Genomic DNA, 15,867 nt, shown 5'->3' with positions numbered 1-15,867 from the left:
TAAGACTTGTAAATTTTACTATTAGGTGATGGGGTGTTGACCTATTGTTATTGGTTTTGAGGAGCATTCTCTGCACCTCCTGGATTTTGATGCTTGTTCCCTTTGTCATATTGGGGAAATTCTCTCCAATAATTCTCTCCAATATACCTTCTGCTCCCCTCTCTCTTTCTTCTTCTTCTGGAATCCCAATTATTCTAATGTTGTTTTGACTTATGGTGTCACTTATCTTTCGAATTCTGCCCTCATGGTCCATTAACTGTTTGTCCCTCTTTTGCTCAGCTTTTTTATTCTCTGTCATTTGATCTTCTATAGAGCTAATTCTTTCTTCTGCCTCATTTATCCTAGAAGTGAGAGTCTCCACTTTTTATTGCACCTCATTAATAGCTTTTTAAAATTTCAACTTGGTTAGGTTTTAGTTCTTTTATTTCTCCAGAAACGCTTTTATATCTCCCGAGAGGGTTTCTCTAATATTTTCCATGCCTTTTTCGAGCCTGGCTAGACCTTGAGAATTGTCATTCTGAACTCTGGATCTGACATATTATCAATGTCTTTATTGATTAGGTCCCTAGCCTTCAGTACTGACTCTTTTTCTTTTTTTTCTTTTTTTTTTTTTTGTGGTGAATTTTTCCGCCTTGTCATTTTGTCCAGATAAGAGTATTTGAAGGAGCAATAAAATACTAAAAGTGTGGCAAGAACCCCAGGAATATATGCTTTAACCAAATAAGAAAAGATCCTAAATCATGAGGGGGGAGAAAGGGGATAAAAAGAGGTTCAGAAAGAAAAAAAAGAGAGAGAGAAAAAAAAAAGAAAGAAAAGAAGCAATTTAATAAAAAAGAAGAAAGAAAAAGTTTTAAAAAGAAAAAATATATATATATTAGATAAACTAGTTAAAAAAACGTTAAAAAAGGGGCGCCTGGGTGACTCAGTGGGTTAAAGCCTCTGCCTTCAGCTCAGGTCATGATCCCAGGGTCCTGGGATTGAGCCCCTCATAGGGCTCTCTGCTTGGTGGGGAGCCTGCTTCCTCCTCTCTCTCTCTCTCTCTGCCTGCCTCTCTGCCTACTTGTGATCTGACGGCAAATAAGTAAATAAAATCTTTTAAAAAAAAGTTAAAAAAGAAAAGCGTAAAAGTTAAAAAAAAATTAGGAGAAGAAGAGAAAAAAATTGAAAAAGAAAAAAACAATTAAATTAACTACAAGACTAAAGAATCATGGGGAGAAAGCCATGAGTTCTGTGCTTTGCTTTCTCCTCCTCTGGAATTCTACTACTCTCCTTGGTATTGAAACTGCACTCCTTGGTAAGTGAACTTGGTCCTGGCTGGATTTCTTGTTGATCTTCTGGGGGAGGGGCCTGTTGTAGTGATTCTCAAGCATCTTTGCCCCAGGCAGAATTGCACTGCCCTTACCAAGGGCCGGGCTGAGTAATCCGCTCAGGTTTTCTTTTGGTAGCTTTTGTTCCCTGAGAGCTTTCCGTAGAGTTCCGGAGGACAGAGGTGAAAATGGCGGCCTCCTGGTCTCTGGCCTGGAGGAGCCGAGAGCCCGGAGCCCCACTCCTCAGTATGCCCTCAGAGAACAGTGCCCTATTAATCCCATCTCCATGGCTTCTGGCCGCGCTCCGAGCTCACCGAGTCTGCAACCATTTCAAAGTAACCCCGAGGTGGGAGCTCACTCTGGCTCTTTCTCTGTAGCCAGCTTCTCTGTTCTAATACCTGTAAGCTCTGTGACACTCAGACACCCCGATCCTTCTGTGACCCTGCAGGACCTGAGGCCACGCTGACCCTGCGTGAGCTTCGCACCTGTTTAGCCTCTGGAGCGATGTCCCTCAGCGGAACAGACTTTTAAAAGTCCCAATTTTGTGGTCCGTTGCTCTGCCACTTGCCAGGAGTCAGCCCCACCTCACCCCCGGGTCTATCTTCCTGTTGCTTTGGATTCACTTCTCTGCAAGTCCTACCTTTCAGAAAGTGGTTGATTTTTTGTTTCTAGAATTGCTGTTCTTCTTCTCTTCGATCTGCCATTGGAATTGTAGGTGTTTGCAATCTTTAGATAAGCTATCTAGCTGATCTCCTGCTATCTGAAGTAGTCTCAGCCTGCTACTTCTCCACCATCTTGACTCCTCCTCCAAGACTTTCCTAATTTTTGAGTGACTTGCATTACAATTTGTTTCCCTCTTAGCACCACATTTGTATATCCCAAAGGTCTTGAAAAGTTGTGCTTTTATTTCATTTTATTTCAATGAATTTTTAAAATTCTTCTTTACTTTTCTAGTTGACCCATACATTCTTGGTAGGATTCTCTTTAACCTCCAAGTCTTTGAATTTCTTCCAAATTTCCTCTTTTGATTATCTTCCAGTTTCAAAGCATTGTAGTGTGAGAAGATGCAGGGAATAATTCCAATCATTTTATATCTTTTGAGACCTGATTTGTCACCTATTCTGGAGAATATATGTCTATTCTGGAGAAGGTTCTATGTACACTCAAAAAGAATGTGCATTCTGTGGCTTTGGGATGGAATGCTCTATTTATGTATTTATGTCTGTGAAGTCCATTTGGTCCAATGTGTCATTTAAAGTCTTTCTTTCTGTGTTGATCTACTTAGATGATATTTCCATTGCTGTGAGTGGGGTGTTAAAGTCCCCTACTCTTATTGTATTATTATCAATATGTTTCTTTAATTTTGTTATTAATTTGTTTATATAATATATAATTTGTTTAAATGCATAAGCATTTAAAATTGTTAGATGTTATTGTTGGAAAGACCCTTAAATTATGAGGTAGTGTCCCTAAACAAAATCTAGTGCGTCTGATATGAGGACTGCTACCCCAAATTTCTTTTAATGTTCACTAGCATGATACATTGTTCTCTATTCCCTCCCTTTAAATCTGGAGGTGTCTTTGGCTCTAAAATGTGTTTCTTGTAGACAGCATGTGGATGGGTCTTGCTTTTTTATTCAACCTGATACCTTTTCTTTTGATTGGAGCAGTTAGCCAATTCACATTCAGAGAAACAATTGAAAGGTCAATTTAGTGCCATTGTATTACCTGTAAAGTCACTGTTTCTGTATATTGTCTCCATTTCTTTCTGGTCTATGTAACTTTTGAGCCCTCTCTTTGCTTACAGGATTCTATTTAATATTTATTTCAGGGCTGATTTAATGATAACATATTCCTTGTTTCTCCTTGTCCTGGAAGCTCTTTATCTCCTCTTCTATTATGAATAAAAGCCTTGCTGGATAAAGTGTTCTTGGCTGTATTAATTTCTCATTTAGTATATATGAATATACTATGAATATATCATGACTTTCTGGCCCACAAGGTCTTAGTGGATACATCTGCTGCCAGTCTAATGTTTCTAACCCTGTATACTAAGAACCTGTTGTGTTGAGGTGCTTTTAGGATTTTCTCTTTATCTCTGAACTTTATAAGCCTTGCTATTATATGTCAAGGTATTGATCTATTTTTATTGATTTTGGGAGGGGTTTTCTCTACCTCTTGGACATGAATACATGTTTTCTTCCCCAGATTAGGGAAGATCTCAACTGATTTGCTCAAATATACTTTCTGTCCCTCTCTCTCTTTCTTCTTCCCAGGGGACCCCCATAATTCTGATATTGTTTCATTTTATGGTATAACTGATTTCTCAAAGACTCCCCTCATGGTCCATTAGTAATTTTTCTTTCTTTCCCTCACCTTCCTTCTTTTCCATCAACTTGTCTTCTATGTCACTTACTCTTTTTTCTGCCTTATTTACCCTAGCTGTTAGAGCATCCAATTTAGAATGCATCTTAGGTAAAGATTTTTAAATTTTGGCCTGATTAGAATTTATTTCTGCACTAAGAGATTCTCTAATGTCTTTTTCGCTTTTTTTTTTCCCATGCCCAGGTAGTAACTTTATAATAATTATCCAAAGTCCAGCTCTGATATTATACTTATATCCATATCAATTATATCTGTGGCCAGGAGTATTAACCTCTGGTTCTTTGTTTCACTGTGTATTCTTCCTTCCAGTCATTTTTCCCAGAGAAGAATGGATGAATAAGAGAATAAAATCAATAATATCAACCACAACCCAAGCAAAATATACAGTAGAAAAATCTAAAATCTAAAGAGGTCAGAAACCTAAATATAAAGGGAAGAAAGGGCGGGGGGGAGAATGTTATCTACCAGGTGGACAAAACAAGTGATTCATGTGGTCCAGAGTGACTTTCGTCTCTGTGTTAGAAAACACTAAATCCCTGTAAGGAAAACAAACAAAAAATGTATATATACAAAAATAAACTTGGTTATTGTGAAAGGAAACAAACAAACAAAAATTATAAAATGTAAATGTAAAACTGAAAGTTAAAAAAGACTTAAAGAGTGGATAAAATAAGAAATTGGTTAAAAAGGAAAATAAAAGAGAAAAGGGAAATTTTAAACTGAAAAATAAACGAATCATGAGGGTGAAAATGACTTCAAATTATGTATACTATTTTTCCCTATATCTGGAGTTTTGCAGTCCTGTGTGCTCCATAAACATGGTATTAACTCTTATTTTGGGGGATGGTTTTGATTATTGCTTCTATTTCCTTACTAGTTATCTGACTGTTCAGATTTTCTTCTTCCATTTCAGTCTTGGTAGTTTATAATTTTCCAAGAATGCATACATTTCTTCCAAGTTGCCTAATTTTTTGGCATATAGTTGCTTATAATATGTTCCTAAAATTATCTATATTTCCTTGGTTGGTTGGTTGTACTCTCTTCCCTTTCATTCATGATTTTATTAATTTGTGCCCTTTTTCTTTTCTTTTGGATAAGTCTGACCATAGGCTTATTAATCTCCTTAATTCTTTAAAAAAGCAAGCTTCTAGTTTATTGCTGTTGTTGTTGTTTTAATCAGTTCTACTTTTTTTTTTTTTTTGGTTTGTATTTAATTTCTACTAGAGTAGATTTCTACTCTAATTTTTATTATTTTTTTTTCTTGGTTAAGTTCTTATTTGGTGTTCTTTCTCTGCATCTTAACTGTAAGGTCATCTTGTGCACTTGGAATTTTTCTAATTTTTTGAGAGCGGCTTGGATGGCTGTGTATTTCCCCTTTATGACAGCCTTTGCAGTATCCTATAGGTTTTGGACTGATATGTTTTCATTCTCATTGGTTTCCATAAATTGTTTAAGGTTTTGTTTGTTTGTTTGTTTGTTTGTTTTTATATTTATTTATTTATTTATTTTTATTTCCAGCATAACAGTATTCATTATTTTTGCACCACACCCCGTGCTCCATGCAATCCGTGCCCTCTGTAATACCCACCACCTGGTACCCCAACCTCCCACCCCCCGTCCCTTCAAAACCCTCAGATTGTTTTTCAGAGTCCATAGTCTCTCATGGTTCACCTCCCCTTCCAATTTCTCCCAACTCCCTTCTCCACTCTAAGTCCCCATGTCCTCCATGCTATTTGTGGGATTATGTTTGTTTGTTTTTTAATTTCTCATTTGATCCAACCATTCCTTAGCAGGATGCTCTTTAACTTTCACGTGTTTGAGTTCCTTACAAATTATTTTCTTTTGATTGAGTTCCAGTTTGAACACATTGTGGTCTGATAACATGCAGGATCTCAATCTTTCAGTATTGGTTGAGACGTGATTTGTGACCCAGTATGTTGTCTATTCTGGAGAAAGTTCCATGTGTACTTGGGAAGAATGAGTATTTCGTTGTTTTAGAATGGAATGTTCTGTATATGTCTGTGAAGTCCAGCTGGTCCAATATATCCTTCAAAGCTCTTGTTTCTTTGTTAATCTTCTGCTTAGATGATCTGTCCATTGCTGTGAGTGCATTGCTAAGGTCTCCTACTATTAATTTTTTAATGTTAATAGACTTTTAAATTTTGTTATTAATTGGTTTATATAATTGACTGACCCCATGTTAGGGGCATATATATTTACAATTGTTAGGGCTTTTTGTTGGATAGATCCTTTAATTATAATATGATGTACCTCTTCATCTCTTATTATGGACTTAGGCTTAAAATATAATTTGTCTGATATAAGAATTTCTACCCCAGCTTTCTTTGGAGGTTTGTTAACATGGTAGATGGTTCTCCATCCTCTCACTTTCAATCTGGAGGTGTGTTTAGATTGAAAATGAGTCTCTTGTAGACAGCATATAGATGGGTCCTGCTTTTTTATCCAATCTGCAATCCTGTTTCTTTTGATTGGAGCATTCAGCCCATTTCCATTTAAGAGTAACTATTGAAAGACATGAGTTTAGTGCCATTGTCTTGTATGCAAATCCCCTGTTTCTATATATTTTATTTTTTTAATGGTTTATTTAAAACTGGGGTTTCTCTTGGTTTACAGAATCCCCAATATTTCTCCAAAGTCTGGTTTGGTTTCTTTTAGTTTCTGCCTGTCTTGAAAGCTCTTTAACTCTTCATCCATTTTGAATGTCAGCCTTGCTGGATAAATTTTTCTTGGATGCATGTTCTTTTCATTTAGTACCCGGAATATGTCTTTCCTGTTCTTTCTGGCTTGCCAGGTGTCTGTGTACAGGTCTGATGTTATTCTGATCTTCTTTTTTTCCATATGTAAGAAACCCTCTAACCCTGGCTATTCTTAAGATTGTTTCTTTAGCTGTAAAATTTTCAAGCTACACTATTATATATAGGGGTGTTGATCTATTTTTATTGATTTTGGGAGGGTTTTTTTCTGCCTCTTGGACTCGAATACTTCTTTCCTTCCCCAGATTAGGGAAGTTATTGCTATGATTTTTTCAAATATACCCTCTGGCCCTCTCTCTCTTCACCCCCTTTGGGATCCCAATAATTCTGATATTGGAATGTTTCATGACATCATTAATCTCTGCAATCCTTTCTTATGTGCTGCTACTGGCTTATCTCTGTTTCCCTCATCTTCCTTTTTTTCCATTACCATGTCTTCTAGATCACTAATTCTCTATTCTTCCTCAGTTACCCTGCTTTTTGAATATACAATTTAGACTGAATATCATTCATAAAATTTTTTAGTTTTGCCTGATTAGATCTCATTTCTACTCTTAGTGATTCTATATTGTCATTAAGTCTTTTTTCAAGCTTAGCTACTGACTTTATGAATGCTATTCTGAAGTCTGTTTCTGCCATTTTGCTTGTATCCATATCCATTATTTCTGTGGCAGATGAAATTGTCTCTGTTTCTTTTCTTTTTCTAAAAATTTTATTTTTTTTTCTTTGACAGAGGGAGACACAGCAAGAGAAGAAACACAAGCAGGGGGAGTGGGTGAGGGACAATCAAGCTTTCTGTGGAGCAGGGAGCCTGATGCTGGACTTAATCCCAGGACCTTTAGATCTTAGCCTTGGCTGAAGGCAGATGCTTAATGACTGAGCCACATAGGTGACCCTGCTTCTTTTATTTGTTGAGGGTTTCTTTTCCTAGTCATTTTGTTGATCAATGGTTGAGTGAATGAGCAAAGTCCAAAATATCAGCCACTCATGAACCAAGGAAAATACACCCTAGCAAAATCCTGAGCAATAAGAAGACACTACCAGAAAAACCAAGCCAAAATGAAACATGAGAATAAAATTTATAAAAGTAAAATAATTGTGAAAAAGGGAATGATGAGAAGAGGGGCTAAAATCTCTTAGTGTGGACACAGCAGAGTGTTTAATTGTTTTTGGGTGTATTTTGGTTTGTGTGTTAGAATACACTACTTCCCAAAATTACAAGGAAAATGTAACTTGTATATATATGTAAAATTGAATACTGAAAAAAGGAGTACAGCAAAACATATATCTATAAATATAAAGATGTGAAAAAATACAAGTTAAAAAGCAAGTATGAATTATAAGTTGATATAATAAACATATAGTTGAAATGAGAAAAAGATAAAAAAAGGAAAAGCATAAAAGAAAGAATAAAAGAAAAAGAGTTTTTTTAAAAGATTTTATTTATTTATTTTACAGAGAGAGAGGGATCACAAGTAGGTAGAGAGGCAGGCAGAGAGAGGGAAGAAGCAGGCTCCCCACTGAGCAGAAAGCCCAATGCGAGACTTGATCTCAGAACCCTGAGATCATGAGCTGAGTTGAAGGCAGAGACCCAACCACTGAGCCACCCAGGCACCCAAGAGAGTTTTATCTAAAAATAAATAACTAAATAAAATAAGTGATTAGACAATGCCTGGATCTCAATACACTATTTTCCCCTGGCATTGATATTTTAGTCGTATGGGGTCCATAAAGTTGCTGTCCTCTTGTTCTTCTAGCCTGTCTTCTGGAGGAACAGACCGACATTCTTTGTTCTCAAGTAACCCTGCTTGAGCAGAGTTGCCCTGACCACAATCAGGGGGATAGGCTCAGCAGAAACTTGTCTTCTGTGCTTTGTTTCCCTGGTGGCTTTCCAAGCCTCTTCTGGGGGTCTGAGAAAAAAAAATGGGCACACCTAAATCTATGGCCCAGAACAGAGAAATTACAGTTTGCTCTCTCCACTAAATCCCCAGGACAAACAGTCTCTATTTCTGTTAGCACTGTCAAAATCCACAGCTTCCCACAGTGTGTGCCCATGACTCCCTCAGAGGTTGTCCCAGGGGTGTGGGAGTGTTCCTGACCTTTGTGCTTCTAAAACAATATCCAAAATATGGAGGGAGCCCAAATGTCCATTGACTGATGAATGGATAAAAACAGAAGTGAATATAAACTCAAAATAAGTAAAAAAGGAACTGTGATTCATCTGTCCAGAAAGATAAGAATGGGTATTAGCTACAACATGATGTTATAAAAACAGCATTAGAGAAATAAATGAATATAATAATAAAATAATATTTAAATTATGACAGTAAGACAATGTATAACTAATAGGAAAACATGAAAAGAGGGTGGAAATAGGAAATAAAATTTGAGGTTCAATTTAAGAAAACAAAAAGGCACATAATAGGAATTCCATAAGAAAAGAATAGGAAAAAATGCTCCTCTAAAATAAGGGAGCAAATCAAGAAGGAGGACAGCATGGGTTAAAAAGAAGGAGACCAGGGATGGGCTTGGTGCTGATGAGACTGTAGGAGAGCTCTGTGCAGGTAAGCCTCACACATGCACTCTGAGCGAGACCAGTAAGACAGAGATTGTAGAAAGGGTGGCATAGAAAGAAGAAATTGGGAGAATTCTGAAGTATTCACAATTTCTAGAAAATATTTATCAAGAGGAAGTATATACACATGGCAGAGAAGCAAATTAAAATCAACTAAACAAGATGAGGTGTAATTAACCAGGAAGAAAATAAAAATACTTATGTCTTTAAGAAAATGCAACCACAGTGCTAATGACTCAGTTGTCAACATGCACACTATCTTACTAATATAAACATTGAATTTTAGTTTGACAAAGTCAGTGGAGCTATAACTTCCTTAAAATGTTCGGAGGATAAATTTGTATGTGGGTAAAGGTCAGGAGAATGGAAAGGATCTAAATGTAGATCATTGGTATTCAAACTTATATCACTTACATTACTATGTATTCTCAAAAGAACGTTACAGAACCTGATGGAAAAGATAGGGCTTCCTTTGCCTCAAAGAACAAAACTCACAGACTGCAACCATACTACATTATAAGCAATGTGAAGGAAAATATGTATTTGGCATCTCAGAATTGCAATTAGGGAGGCATAGAGTTGGGTAGCAACCCAAATTGTGTCCCCTTATGGAACAAAAGTCAAGGGTTTTAAAAGACAAAAGGGAACGCTTGTGTGTGTTGTTTTTAAGTAATCACTTTTTCATGTGTCTGTTAGCCATTTGTATGTCTTATTTGGTAAAGGGTCTGTTCATATCTTCTGCCCATTTTTTGATGTGATTATCTGTTTTGTGTGCATTGAGTTTGAGGAGTTCTTTATAGATCCTGGATATCAGGCCTTTGTACTGTCATTTGCGAATATTCTGTGGGTTGCCTCTTTGTTTTCTTGACTGTTTCCTTTGCTGTGCAGAAACTTTTGGTATTGATGAAGTCCTGAAAGTTCATTTTTGCTTTTGTTTCCTTTGCCTTTGGAGACGTATATTGAAAGAAGTTGCTGTGGCCGATGTCGAAGAGGTTACTGCCTATGTTCTCCTCTAGAATTCTGATGGATTCCTGTCTCATGTTGAGGTCTTTTTATCCATTTCAAGTTTATCTTTGTGCACAGTGTTAAAGAATGGCTGAGTTTCATTCTTCTACATATTGCTGTCCAGTTTTCCCAGCACTACTTATTGAAGAGACTGTCTTTTTTCCACTGTATATTTTTCCTGTTTTGTCAAAGATTATTTGACCATAGAGTTGAGGGTTCATATCTGGGCTCTCTACTCTGTTCCACTGGTCTATGTGTCTGTTTTGTGCCAGTACCATGCTGTCTTGGTGATCATGGCTTTGTAGTAAAGCTTGAAATCAGGTAACGTGATGCCCCCAGATTTACTTTTGTTTTTTAACATTTCCTCCCTCAACATGGAGGTGTTTTATGCATTTTGAGTTTATTTTTGTGTACTGTGTAAGAGAATGGTTGAGTTTCATTTCGTTTTTAATTTTTTTTTATTTTTTATAAACATATGATATATTTTTATCCCCAGGGGTACAGGTCTGTGAATCGCCAGGTTTACACACTTCACAGCACTCACCAAAGCAGATACCCTCCCCAATGTCCATAATCCCACCCCCTTCTCCCAACCTCCCTCCCCCCAGCAACCCTCAGTTTGTTTTGTGAGATTAAGAGTCACTTATGGTTTGTCTCCCTCCCAATTCCATTTTGTTTCATTGATTCTTCTTCTACCTACTTAAGCCCCCATGTTGCATCACCACTTCCTCATATCAGGGAGATCATATGATAGTTGTCTTTCTCCGCTTGACTTATTTCGCTAAGCATGATATGCTCTAGTTCCATCCATGTTGTCGCAAATGGCAAGATTTCATTTCTTTTGATGGCTGCATAGTATTCCATTGTGTATATATACCACATCTTCTTGATCCATTCATCTGTTGATGGACATCTAGGTTCTTTCCATAGTTTGGCTATTGTGGACATTGCTGCTATAAACATTCGGGTGCACGTGCCCCTTCGGATCACTACGTTCGTATCTTTAGGGTAAATACCCAGTAGTGCAATTGCTGGGTCATAGGGCAGTTCTATCCAACATTTTGAGGAACCTCCATGCTGTTTTCCAAAGTGGTTGCACCACTTGCATTCCCACCAACAGTGTAGGAGGGTTCCCCTTTCTCCACATCTTTGCCAGCATCTGTCATTTCCTGACTTGTTGATTTTAGCCATTCTGACTGGTGTGAGGTGATTTCTCATTGTGGTTTTGATTTGTATTTCCCTGATGCCGAGTGATATGGAGCACTTTTTCATGTGTCTGTTGGCCATCTGGATGTCTTCTTGCAGAAATGCCTGTCCATGTCCTCTGCCCATTTATTGATTGGATTATTTGTTCTTTGGGTGTTGAGTTTGCTAAGTTCTTTATAGATTTTGGACACTAGTCCTTTATCTGATATGTCGTTTGCAAATATCTTCTCCCATTCAGTAAGTTGTCTTTGGGTTTTGTTAACTGTTTCCTTTACTGTGCAAAAGCTTTTGATTGAACTATCACTCTTTGAAGATGATATGATACTATATGTGGAAAACCCAAAAGACTCCACTCCAAAACTGCTAGAACTTGTACAGGAATTCAGTAAAGTGTCAGGATATAAAATCAATGCACAGAAATCAGTTGTATTTCTCTACACCAACAACAAGACAGAAGAAAGAGAAATTAAGGTGTCAATCCCATTTACAATTGCACCCCAAACCATAAGATATCTAGGAATAAACCTAACCAAAGAGGCACAAAATCTATACTCAGAAAACTATAAAGTACTCATGAAATAAATTGAGGAAGACACAAAGAAATGGAAAAATGTTTAATGCTCTTGGATTGGAAGAATAAATATTGTGAAAATGTCTATGCTACCTAAAGCAATCTACACATTTAATGCAATTCCTATTAAAGTACCATCCATCTTTTTCAAAGAAATGGAACAAATAATTCTAAAATTTATATGGAACCAGAAAAGACCTCGAATAGCCAAAGGATATTGAAAAAGAAAGACAAAGTTGGTGGCATCACAATTCCGGACTTCAAGCTCTATTACAAAGCTGTCATCATCAAGACAGCATGATACTGGCACAAAAACAGACACATAGATCAATGGAACAGAATAGAGAGCCCAGAAATAGACCCTTAACTCTATGGTCAATTAATCTTTGACAAAGCAGGAAAGAATGTCTAATGGAAAAAAGACAGCCTCTTCTATAAATGGTGTTGGGAAAATTGGACAGCCACATGCAGAAAAATGAAATTGGACCATTTACTTACACCACACACAAAAATAGACTCAAATTGGACGAAGGACCTCTATGTGAGAAAGGAATCCATCAAAATCCTTGAGGAGAACACAGGCAGCAACCTCTTCGACCTCAGCCACAGCAACATCTTCCTAAAACATCGCCAAAGGCAAGGGAAGAAAGGGCAAAAATAAACTATTGGGATTTTATCAAGAGTTTCATTTCTTTACACATAGCTGTCCAATTGTCCCCACACCATTTATTGAAGAGACTGTCTTTTTTCCACTGTATATTTTTTCCTGTTTTGTCAAAGATTATTTGACCATAGAGTTAAGGGTCCATATCTGGGCTCTCCACTCTGTTCCACTGGTCTATGTTTCTGTTTCTGTGCCAGTATCTTGCTGTTCTGGTGACCACGGCCTTCTAGTAAAGCTTAAAATCGGGCAACGTGGTGCCCGCAGTTTTGTTTTTCTTTATCAACATTTACTTAGCAATTTGGGGACTCTTCTGGTTCCATATAAATTTTAGGATTATTTGTTCCAGCTCTTTGAAAAATGCCAGTGGAATTTTGATCTGAATGGCATTGGAAGTAGAGATTGCTCTAGGGAGTATAGATATTTTAACAATGTTTATTCTTCCGATCCAAGAGCATGGAATGGTCTTCCATCTTTTTGTGTCTTCTTCAATTTCTTTCATGAGTTTCTCATGAAAGTTTCATGAGTAGTTCCTCAAGTACAGATCCTTTATGTCTTTGGTTAGGTTTATTCCCAGGTTCATATGGTTCTTGGTGTTATAGTAAATTGAATTAATTCTCTAATTTCCCTTTCTGTATTGTTGTTGTTGTTGTTGTTAAGGAAGCATTTTATTGTTCCTTCAGGTTTAGGAATTTTCACTGACAGAGAAACAGCACTTTCAGAAAACCTCCAGGATGGCCCTGCTTAGCTTCTGAATCTTGGTTTTCACAGACTTAGCATATTTCTCTCTGATACAGACAGTCATTCCATGCATGACTGATGGATCAGTCTTAACTTCCAATTTGAAGACCTAGCCTTTATTTAGGAAGCTATTCAGGACCATTTTTAATTCATGAAGAGTGTCTTCATCTAATGGAGATGCAGTGGTCACTGTGCACAGTACTTCTCCATGGTGGATTCTTATCATGGTCCAAAAGGCATAAATGACTCCAGCGGTATTGTCCAAGTGACCATACTCTATGAACACATTGATTGGGTTGGATGTGAGAGGAGAGAACTTCTCTTTTGTGCTTATGTCATTTAGGCTTTTCACTTTCACAGAACACTATTTATAGGGATTCATAATGGAAGCAGCAGCCATTTGGGGTTCTTTCAAGATTTGTTCTACTCTCAACAATCTTTCTCTACTTGTTCCAGTTTATTCTGTTTAGATGCAGCGGAATAAAGAGCAGTGGCATAGCAATGTTCGATGCCATATACATGATCAGGTGGCTGCATGAGCTTGAAAAATGGCCTGACTACAGTTGTACTAAAGCATTGCACCTTCTGGGACCAGCCAGACACACCTGGGACAGCCATCTTCTCCAGGAGCCTGTACGTCAAACCCAAGTTAGAGGGAGAGATGGATGGGTACACACATGCATCCTCCCTTTCTGTATTTTCATTGTTAGTGTATAAGAAATCAACTGATTTCTGTACTTTGATTGTGTATCCTGCCACATTACTGAATTGCTGTATGAGTTCTAGTAGTTTGGGGGTGGAGTCTTTTGGGTTTTCCATATAAAGTACCATGTTATCTCCAAAGAGAAAGAGTTTGGCTTCTTCATTGCATATTTTAATAACTTTTATTTCTTTTTGTTGTCTAATTACTGTTGCTAGGACTTCTATGTTGAACAAGTGAGAGTGGGCATCCTTGACTTCTTGCTGATCTCAAAGGGAAGGCTGTCAGCTTTTCCTCATTGAGGATGTTATTTGCTGTGGGTTTTTCATAGATAGCTTTTATGAAGTTCAGGAATTTTCCCTCTATCCCTATACTTTGAATCATATTAATCAGAAATGGATGCTGTATCTTGTCAAATGCTTTTCCTGCATCAATTGAGAGGACCATGTGGTTCTCTCTTCTCTTATTGATTTGTTCTATCACACTGATTGATTTGTGAATGCTCATCATTATTAGCAATCAGGGAGATTAAAATCAAAACCACATTGAGATATCACCTTACACCAGTTAGAATGACAAAAATAAACAAGACAGTAAACAACATGTGTTGGAGAGGATGTGGGGAAAGGGGAACCCTCTTCCACTGTTGGTGGCAATGCAATATGGTGCAGCCACTTTGGAAAACAGTGGCAGGTTCCTTAAGAAATTAAAAGTAGAGCTTCCCTATGACCCTTCAATTGCACTATTGGGTATTTACCCTAAAGATACAGATATAGTGAAGAGAAGGACCATCTGTACCCCAATGTTCATAGCAGCAATGGTCACAGTCATCAAACTGTGGAAAGGTCCAATATTCCCTTCAACAGATGAATGGATAAAGAAGATATGATCCATATATACTATGCAGTATTATGTCTCCAGCAGAAAGGATGAATACCCAAATTTTGTATCACCATGAACGGGACTGGAAGAGATTCTGCTGAGTGAAGTAAGTCAAGCAGAGAGCATCGATTATCATATGGTTTTGCTTATTTGTGGAATATAAGGAATAGCATGGAGAACATGGGAAGATGGAGAGGAGAAGTACATTGGGGGATATTGGAAGGGGAGAAAAGTCCTGAGAGACTGTGGACTCTGAGAAACAAACTGAGGGGTTTGGAGGGGAGTCAGTGGGAGGTTGGGTGAGCCTGGTGGTGGGTATTAAGGAGGCCATGTATTGCATGGAGCACTGGGTGTGGTGCATAAACAACGAATTCTGGAACACTGAAAAGAAATTTAAAAAATTAAAAAATAAAAGTAATTAAAGAACAACAAAAAAAGAATCATGATTAATGTTTATAGCAGAAAAGTAATCTTAGCTGAAGGTAATTGGTTGCTAAGACTATCACTAAGCACAGTCTCTATCTACAGCAAATTGCAGATGTTTAGGCAGCATCCTTAGAATATTTTCAGTTTATCCCAGGTCAAAGTCTATAGGTTCATCCAGCAGTCCAAAGACTACTTCTTTAATGGCCTCCTGTTTCCATTTAAAAGTTTGACATGGGTGATTGCATTTCATTTTACCTTTCACATTTCCACCTTTTGATCAAGATTGTTCTTGAAAAGCACTGCTGATCAACTACAAATTTATTTAGTCCTAGATCTCTGGGTGGACACATCCCAGAAAGTCATGTCACATGTCGGCAGGGAATTTTATTCTCTCTATTATTTTAAGTAGTCACCCTTATTAGGGTTAGGACGCAGTTGTATAAAAAAAAAGTAGTTAGAAAATAATTCTTAGTTTCTTCATCTGGGAATTTTATGAAGCCCTCTGGAGGTTCAGATAAATAAGTCTTATTTATTACTTCTGCATGTTGAGTGACCATAGTCTTGTTAGTTGTAGATGTTCTAGGTTTCAAAACCATCAGCTAATTGAGTAGACCTTTTTTAGGAAGAAAATGAG

General features: G+C 37.3%; 1 pseudogene; it reads right to left on the bottom strand.

Moving 5' to 3' along the window:
* Positions 1 to 13,202: 13,202 nt before the first annotated feature.
* On the bottom strand, positions 13,203 to 13,865 carry LOC116585545 (annotated as a pseudogene).
* Positions 13,866 to 15,867: the final 2,002 nt, after the last annotated feature.

The sequence above is a fragment of the Mustela erminea genome, chromosome 3, assembly GCF_009829155.1.
Source record: "Mustela erminea isolate mMusErm1 chromosome 3, mMusErm1.Pri, whole genome shotgun sequence".
Classification (NCBI taxonomy): domain Eukaryota; kingdom Metazoa; phylum Chordata; class Mammalia; order Carnivora; family Mustelidae; genus Mustela; species Mustela erminea.
Note: the sequence above shows the minus strand (reverse complement) of the source record. Positions and strands in the feature narration are given on the sequence as shown.